General features: G+C 34.8%; 1 pseudogene; it reads left to right on the forward strand.

The window, feature by feature from the left end:
• The first annotated feature begins 127 nt into the window (after nt 1-127).
• LOC132169754 (phospholipase A1-IIgamma pseudogene) lies at nt 128-1,635 on the forward strand (annotated as a pseudogene).
• Nucleotides 1,636-10,000: the final 8,365 nt, after the last annotated feature.

The raw sequence follows: 10,000 nt of genomic DNA on the forward strand, positions 1-10,000 counted from the left end.
ATTATTTTAAAAAGTGAACAGTTACAAATTGGACTTGGATTAGGATCCACACAAGTTATATCTGGAGTGGGCTGAGCTGGGCCAGAGCTCGTTCAACTCGAATCATGGGCCGGTCTATGTTTGGTAGATGGTGGTCCATCTGGAAGATGGCACAACGTGTGACCAGCGTGTAATTGTCATGAAGCATGTGGGTGCACTGTGCATGGATAGGAGAAAGAAATGATGCGTCCGGGCATGAGAACAACTAGATTATCTCCATTTAAAGTAAAATCTAGATCAATTATTATTTTATGGTTAGAATTTAATGTTTGTGTCCAACAATATAGATAACATCACATGTCATTTAAAGAATTTACGAGATTTGACATTATTTATACAGTTAGATACAAAAACATTAAATTTTACAGGCATGATAAATGCAGAACTTTTTTGCACAACTTTGGCCAAACTTTTTTCTTATTTTTTATTTTTTAAAAAATAAAAATAATATTTTTTTTGAATCAATATCATCAAATATGGTCCTTTTTTTTTATAAAAAAAAAATGGTATTTTTCTTCATAAAAATGGTCTTTTTTTTAAAAAAAAAAAAAAAAATTCATGTTATTGCTTAAAAAAATGACCACAGAACGGAAAAGTTGGGCAAAATTGTGCCAAAAAGTTGTGCTTTTATTATTTTTCTAAATTTTAACCATAAAATAACTTATCCACGTTGGAATAGGATCCTCTTGATTTACTTGAAATGGAAAGGATCCTTGTCAGTAGGGATCGATGTGACTGTCTGAATTTACAATAAGTATATTTTTAAAGAACATATATAAGCTTGTAGGTGAAATGTGTGCGATAATTGTTTACAAAGAAAGTATACAGTTAACTCACTTTAATTTGTTATTATTTATATATAGTTAAATGATTTATTTCGCTTAATTACCATTTTTCCATAGTTGATTACCATCTTACACATAAATGAAATATATGTATACCATTTCTTTCAGGTTCTAAATGAGGTAAGGAGACTAGTAAACTCTTACAAGGACGAGGAAGTGAGCATTACTGTGACCGGCCACAGCTTGGGTGCTGCAATGGCAACTATGAATGCCGTCGACATTGTTTACAATGGATATAATATGCCTTCAGGGCCACGCACAAATGAGCCAATCAAGGCATGCCTCGTCACAGTCTTTGTGTTTGGTGTGCCCCGCATCGGAGACGAAGGATTTCTCAAAGTATTCTCTGATCTCAAAAATCTTCATGTCTTACGCATCAATAATTTGCCAGGCGATGTTGTCCCTTCCCTGCCACCTACCGTGCCGCTGTTGTTCCCATACGCAGATGTCGGAGAGGAGTTGATAATCGATACTCGCAAATCGCCATACCAAAAATCTTGTTATTGATTCCAACGCTCATAATTTGGAAGTTTATTTGCACGGAGTTGCAGGAACACATGGGGAAGATGGAGAATTTAAACTGGAAGTGAATCGTGAAGTTGCACTTGTGAACAAGACGTCGGATGCTCTAAAAAATGAGCTCCTTATACTTGATCATTGGTGGACTACGAAGAACAAGTCTATGACCCAAAACGACGGCGGTTCTTGGGTGTTGATGGATCATGAGAGTGATGATATCATAATCTTATAATCATGCCTAGCTGGAAAATTGTGCGAGGTAGACTTTGCATGTATTTGTACGTACTAAATAAAGCCACTGGTTTAGCTGGCCATGGCATTGCATCCCTCCACACTTTTGCAACGCAACAAATAAAGGTGTGAGCTTTGGGTTTGTTAGCTCTTTAGATTATTGCAAGTTCCTCTATATATACTGCTTTCCCCTCTTCAACTCATAATTAATAAAAATATATACATGAATATGAATCTTTAGCTTGTGGCTGAGTAGCATGAGTATAAATGGTCCCTTAAGAGTATCTCTAGCAGCTTAGATAAAGCTCCTAAGTTGTCTAAATTTAACTAATATGAGGTAAGATTTACGTCCAACAGCTTATGTTTTGATAATTTCTCACTGCTTCTCTCTCCTTCATCATGCAAGACATCCTTGGCTTGTGAAAGACAGAAAAACATATAACATCCTTGGTTGCACGTACATGACTTGGACAACTAAAGTGCTCCAAATTTATCTGTCCGAAAATACAATATAATTGTGTGATTAGTTGTGCTTATGAAGTTTCTCCTTATTCTTAAATAAACATGAATGTACCTAAATTTAATTAAGGGGTAAAGTGATTTTTTTTTTCCCCGCAAAATGGTGATTTTAGCCTTGAAAGTAGGAGAGAAGATTCAAATAAGATGTCAAAAGATTTAAATAAGTGAACCATTCTTTAAAAAATCCTCTTCATTCGATTATGTAAAGAAAATGCAAAATGCATTTCTACTACAATTTGATGCTACATGTGGGTTGACATTGTTCATCAACACATTAATTTTTTAGTGTATTTCTCTCTCCCTCTCTTTCTCTAATATTTTTTGCTTTTTCCTCTTCGGTTCCATAGAAGCTTTGTCTCTTTGCCACAGCTTTTCTTCATTTTCACTCATTCCTCCAAACTCCACGACATCTTGCATTTAGGTGGCTAATCAACATAGAAGAGAGATATTATTTCATGGCATGTGACCTATTTTTCTTTGAGTCTCATTTTCAATTATTTGTTTAAATATAGTAGTTAAGGTTTAGGGGCGCCCGGGGCATTGTGAAGAGCTAAAGACCCATATGGTGACATAAAGTTGAAATCTTTCAAATTAATGTGGCAATACAATATACAAATTACTATCAATCTTTCAAATGTGTATATAGCTTTTCTTTCTCTCTCTCTCTCTCTCTCTCTCTCATTTCCCCATTGGCATTTGGTTGATTTGATCATTCGTTTCGTCGATTTAATCCTACTTAATTAAATTTTGTTGGGAAATTCTGGGTTCTTTTGAAACATTCAAATTACTGTTGTTCCCAGATTTTTATTTTCAGTTTGTGCATGGCATCGGAGCCTTTCGAAGATTTCATAGTCATTACTATGCATGTTCTTAACGATCGAGTTGATGCATTACAGGAGCGAACTTCAGCTTTCAGCAAAACACCTTAGAAAAACACAGATTAATGGGATTCTTGAACTTGGTTCTTCAAGCCTGTTTGGGATTGCATTAGAGAGCTTAAAAAATATTTTTTGTACTTAAAAAGTTGTGCAAAACAAAAAGTTGGCATGTTTGGTAGAAAATTTCAAAAATACTTTTTTAACTTTTTATGCTAAAAATGGTTAAAATGCATTTTTGGCGAAAGCTTAAAAATGAAGCTTTTGCTAAAAAAAATTTTTTTTAACTTAAAAGTTCGATTTCTCAAACACAATTCCCAACATGTTCTCTGTGTCGTGGAGCATTCCAAGTTATTTATTTATTTTTTAACAATGGCATTTTCAGAATTTTCAATTTCTTTGTTAATTAATTGTTAGAATTTAACAGAAAATCTTAACAATTGGGTCAGATTGTAAATTTTTAAAAATTGGATTTGTACTTTATCGGAATGATTGCAAAAGTGATGCAAGTCTTTTGCCTTTTAGGTTTTTAATAGTATCAGTTTCCCTTACTTCAAGATAATTACGAGATTAATTAGCCTTTTAGGATTATGGGCAAAGTATTTTAGGTTTTAATGAAGAGGGGACAACATTTTTTATTAGAAGGCCAAAAGGTTTTATTGGGTAGGGGCCAAACAGCCTAAAGTGAATTATATTACACCTTATATATATCCTAAGGGAGCCCCCACCCATTCGTCTCTAGGTGCAACTCGATCTTTCGTCTTTTTGGTTTGCAACTCCATCGTGCCAACGGTGCAATATGATTATCATATTAGTTTACCTTATTGCTTTAGGGTGAAGTCTTTTAGGTTTTAATAGGTAGTGACCACTCAAAAATAAATAAATAATAATAATAATAGTAATAGGGTGAACAAAATTTTCAATTGATAGGGCTAAAATTTTTAATGAGTAGGAGCCAAAGAGTCCAAAATGAATTATGCTACACCTTGTAAAAAGAAAATTCAAATGAATAATTAGGTGGATCCCCCCTCCCTGTTTGCTTTATAAGATTAGGGATCAATTTTTAGGTTTTAATGGGTATGGGCTAACATTTTGAATGGGTAGGGGCCAAACAGTTCAAAGTAAAAAACTCAAATGAAGGGAGGGGGTAACCATAGCCTATACTAGCCAACCCCTCACATTCCTCTTTAATTACTAGTATTTTGTTTTCACTACAAGAATTTAGGTCTTTAGGGGCGACTTCAAGTCGATCCTAAAAGTCCTAAAGTGGACGCTGTTGACAACAACGTCGACTTTTGGACCCTAAAGGTGTGGACGCTAATTGTCCGACCCTAATGATAAAATGTGTGATTATCAGCGTCCATTTAAAGTCGACTCTAATGATCACTTTTAGCGTCCACTTTATCGACTCTAAAAGTCGCAATGTTTTGACCCTAAATGTGATGTAAACGTAAGCCATAGTCGACGCTGATAGTCAACCATTAGCGTCCACAAAGTGGACCCTAATGGTCCTAAATTTTTTTTAAAAAAAATAACTATCAGCGTCCAAACCAAAGTGGACGCTGATAGTTAACCATTAGGGTCCACTTTGTGGACCCTAATGGTCCTAAATTTTTTTGTTTTTTTTTTTTAAAAAAAAATTAACTATTAGCATCCAACCCAAAGTGGACGCTGATAGTTAACCATTAGGGTCCATCTAATGGTCCTAAAAAATAATAATAAAAAAAATAATCTGCGCTCGATCACACAATCGTGTGCGATCGATTGCAGTACTAGTAGGTTTTCGACATTTTGCGCTCGAACGCACATTGGGCATGCGTTCGATCGCGGAACCAGTAGGTTTTTGCCCTTTTGCGATCGATCGCACTTGAAGTGCGATCAATCGCAGGACCAGTGGGTTTTCAATATTTTGCGCTCGAACGCACATTGGGCATGCGCTTGATCGTGAAACAAGTATGTTTTTGATATTTTGCGATCGATCGCAGAACCAGGGAACGCTGGTATCAGTAACATATATCAGCTAACTCCTAACCACAATATTTCTATCACAATATTAATCATGACAAGAGTAAAAATATTGTACTCTGTTTTGAGTGAAACTAAAGATATATGTGGCTAAAAAAATTCAAAACATCAATGTAGATATAGTCTGTTTAAAGCTTTCTTTCTTTTTTTTTTCTTTTTTTTTTTTTTTTTTGACATGCTTGTTCACATGAAAGCCTCCTCTTTTATTGAACTCTTTGAATTGATTGACAAATTGTTAAGGTTGGTTGTCTGAAATAGTAAGATTTATCTTCCATTATTCCAGAGAATCAAGAATAAAAAGAACTCTAGCCACCCATTCATTAGCATAAGTTTGGTGTTCCTTAGCAATATTGAAGCACTTACTCATAAGTGCTAACTTGGTACTTATCTATAAGCTAGTGAGTCCTAAGCCAGTTACAATAAACATTAGCTTCCTCTATGAGAGAGGGGGGGAGAGAGAGAGAGAGAGAGAGAACAAATAGCAAACATGTGAGGGCAATCATATTATATCTGCAGTCTCAAAGATACTCAAAGCTTTAAAGACATATAGCACAGAAGGTTTTTAGTCCAGTGACTTATAAACAACTCAGACCAGGTAGATTGTTCAATCAAACTGTCAATCTTTGTGCCAAATCACATCTAAAAACATTGGAAGCAGTTGAGCAAATATTAAACAAACTAACCATAAACATTTTAGAGTCTGGATCTCAATGTGTGAAGAACTTGGGAGGCGTTTTGTCAATCTCTGTGCTAGGAACCTGAAATGAAAATGACAAGCATAACCAATCAAATTTCTTGAAACTAAATGAAATGGTTAAGTTCAGCTATTTACCCTAAACTATAGGGTCATTCAATATCCAATCTACCTTCTCCAAATGAGTGTCAAAACTAACATATTAGTTGGGGGATGATGTAGGGAGGACATTACATATTAAAAGGCACTAATCTATTAATTTTGACAGCTTAGTGCAGCCCACCATTCATCTACCCACTATAACATTAATTTTAACCCTAATTTGGATGGTGTAGTGGACGTTGCATATTAATCTAGAGTTAAGTGTTGATAGCAAAATTATTTTATTTACGCACAGAATGCAAATGACCCTATAATTGAGGGTGGATAGCTACATCTACATGTTCGACGAAATTAGACTTTGGGGACAAACATACCATAACATAGTTTGTTTTGCCACACAACAAATCACAACTCGTAGTAGAAGAAAAAGGACAAAACAATAGTATCTATGGGGTCGAAAAAGTGACCAAGAGAAAATGGAAAGAGAAAAAAGAAAAAAAGTGAAAATTCAGATTCTCCATTATTTTGTTAAGAATGTAAAGGGAAAAAATAGTGATTTTTGAATTTTATATGATCTTATACCTCTTTATCCTATAATTATGAAAATGATATAATATAAAGGCCAAACATATCATGAATAATGGCTTAAAACTACAAAACGACACCTATCATTGGAAACACAAGAAAACCACAAATGCTGGCAAAGTTTAAAAGTTTAACACCTTTTGGAGAAGACTACTATGCATTAACACTACTTCACCACATCAGACAACAATCTTCAAACTAATCTAAATGCCCACAAGAAACGTTACTCAAAAGGACTAACCTCATCAAAATCATAAAAAATATGTGAGAACTGCCCCATGAACCAAACTTGCCAAGGGAGAAAACTATTAAATATATGTTTTACAATCCATGGCCAGCAAAATTGCAGAACCCAAAATAAAGTACTTATCTGCATTCTCTTCCTTGCCAATTCATCGTTATAAGCAATTTGAGTAATCTACCACAATGAACCAGTATATAATATCAAAAACAATGAGAATGAAACCCAACATGATAGAGGAAGAGATACTAAAAATGTGTTTCTTCATGAAACATATTAAAATGAGAACCTGCTTGGGTGGTTTAACTTTCTTGTACTCTTGTCATCCTGCATACACTTAAAAAGAAAATTTAGAAAATTATTCTCCCTTGCATTGTTTACTCAAAGTTCTTTAACCTCGATAAACATGTCAAGGGAGATTTACGAAATCAAAAGTTCTTGAACCAAAAATTTTGCGAATATCTTAACATAATATAAACCAAATAAAAAGTACCAACAAATATACATTACCAAACAGATCACGATCAACAAATACTCAAATACACAGTAGCAAATAGAAAGTACCAACAACTATCTAAATATATAGTATCAAAAAATATATCCCAAATAGATGGTATGAAAAAGTACATCCTAAATAAATGGTTATTCCAAAGCTCCCTCAATTGTTGTCTTCACTTGATTCATCTCCAATCAAGCACCCTTTAGACCTAAGAAGAATAGAATTTCATATAATGATAAATAAGCTTTTTAACGATTACTTAGTATGTGTGTTTTAGTAAAATTAATGCATAGGTAAAGTTTCACTAACCCTTCAATACGTGACATTAAGAACTCAACAGTGGCTTTCAATTTGTTCGTTTCCTCAACGTTGACTTGCAGATTTTCCCTGTACTGATGAAGTTCGATTCTAGTCTATTGAAGCTCGCTTTGAGTATCTTCTTGTCTTTTCCTACACTTGTCATGGTTGTCAAGTGGGCGAACGCTTGAGATGAAGTACTTAAAGGGGTAGGAATAAGACTGCATCCCATTCCTCTAACGTGCCCAGATTGTCGGCCCCCTAGTACTTGCGTGACTATTTCTTGCATTCGGTCCTCCACACTTTCCTCCACATTGCCTTCCTCTAAGGCCTCACTGGTTGTCAATTCTCGCATCTAAAGTTGTACAAGTCATAGTTGGCCTTAGTTTAATATATACTTCATGCAAGTTTATTATTCATGTTCTTCACTAATCAACTTAACGATCAGAGCGTAAACATTTACTTACATATAGACTTTTGCATTTGTCATTCACAAACTCTTTATCCTTTTTTCTTGTATGGGTAGCCTCATATAGTTCAACAGGATTAGGCTTCACTTTTGTTTCTTGTTCCTACACATAATACATATAATCAAAGTTTACACTAAATAATGTTATTTTCAGGAAATTATGCTACGAGATACTTACCTTTTTGTAAATGACGTTGACAAATGAACAAGTCCTAGCTGTGTGCTTTGTTTCCAATTTGCTTCTGTTTTTTATATTTCGTTCAAACTTTTCCTATGAAATTTGGAGAGAAAAAAAAAAAAAAAAACACAATTATTCATAAAATGTCTTCAAGTGCATGCAAATTATATCAATCTGAATTTTCTAATCAGTATAATAATATATATTTATCTTCCATTTACCGTCATCAAATGAGTCACATATTAGGTTCCACTGTTCAGGACCATATCCTGCTGGTATGTTTTCGCTCCCAATAGCCTTAGCCTTGGCAATCCCCTCATCATCGTCTTTATGAATGCCTTCAAAATATTTCTTGTAGTGGTCCCTATACAAGTTCGAACGAAGCCTAGCATATGCACGACCCAATCTATGTTCAACAGCTTTGATGTGCTCGTATTGTCCCATATTCAATGCGAAGTTTGACTGATACATAATAGATAAGAAAACAATGGTAAAAAATGTGTCACATTATTTTTTCATACGAAACATATTCTTAAACATTACATTGATATTCATACCTGAACATAGAATAACAACTCGCTCTTTTCCTCAGCTGGGACCTTCTTCCATTCACTGTGATGGAGTCCGCACATGTTACGAATAATCTTCCCAATCTTGCTTGCAAACCATGATGCATTCTCGCCTACAGGTACCCGGTGTCTATTTGGGATGTTTAGCACTAAGGGACCATTCTTAAGTACGTGGTCACTCAACTTCTTATACTTGACCTTACCCCTTACACTTCTGATAGACGTGGTAGCTGTTACGCAAAACATAGTAACGTAGTAAGTTATATTTGGAAAAGTATATTGTCAAATGTCTATAACAAACCAAAATAATACAAATATAACATTTCATAAACATATAATTCATAAACTTACAAGATGCAGTAGGGGCGGTTCCTTGTGAATGCAATCCTGTCACTGAGTGAATAGAATTATTAGACTCGTGTGAAGGATGCCCATCCACTGACTGGAGGGGGAGGGGGGCGAGGGCAACATTTTCATATCTGTATCACCAAATCCAGAATTGGGAGTTGGACTTTCATGCTCGTCAATAAGGCCCCGACCTTGACCTTGGCCTCGGCCTTGTGCTACTGGAACACGTTTGCGTCCTGTTGTTGTCATTGTTATGATCAATCTGCTAACAACTCAAAAACCAAAAAATTATATTAGTCAAATTATAACCATATAACATGTTCAATATTTTTGACAAACATACAATAATCATGCTAGTAAAAAAAACACCACAATATATATATATATATATATATATATAGAGAGAGAGAGAGAGAGAGAGCATCAACTTCATTAAATATGCTAATACACTTTGTACTTACACCAAATGTGAGCTTATGTTCAACACACTTCATCATCATATTCATATTCAGAATCTGTATCACTGTTACTTGAAGAAGATTATTAGTGTTCAGAGTCTATATTGTTGTCGCTACATAACTCATCTTCTTCATCAAACTTTGTATCATGGTCCTCGTCTGGCAAGTTATCGTTGGCAAACATGCTTGCATCAAGTTGAATATATAATTCATCAATTGCTATTGTCGCATCATCTCTACGTAATTGAGTGGAGGCCTCAACATTTGTTTCATCAACAAAGACCATATTACCCCCAACACATTCACCTTCTTGGTATACGTCATCACTGAGTCTTTGGTCATCTTCTGTATTATCTCCCTTTTGTACTATTGGAATATCATAGATGTCTCTATTGATCAATTTCTGCACCACTTTCCAATTACTACCCAATTTAGGATCATCCAAGTAAAACACTTGCGAAGCTTGACATGTTGAGATGAACGGGTCGGATTCACACCATTTATGAG

This window comes from Corylus avellana, chromosome 1 (assembly GCF_965113065.1).
Source record: "Corylus avellana chromosome 1, dhCorAvel1.hap1.2, whole genome shotgun sequence".
NCBI classification, from domain to species: Eukaryota; Viridiplantae; Streptophyta; class Magnoliopsida; order Fagales; family Betulaceae; genus Corylus; species Corylus avellana.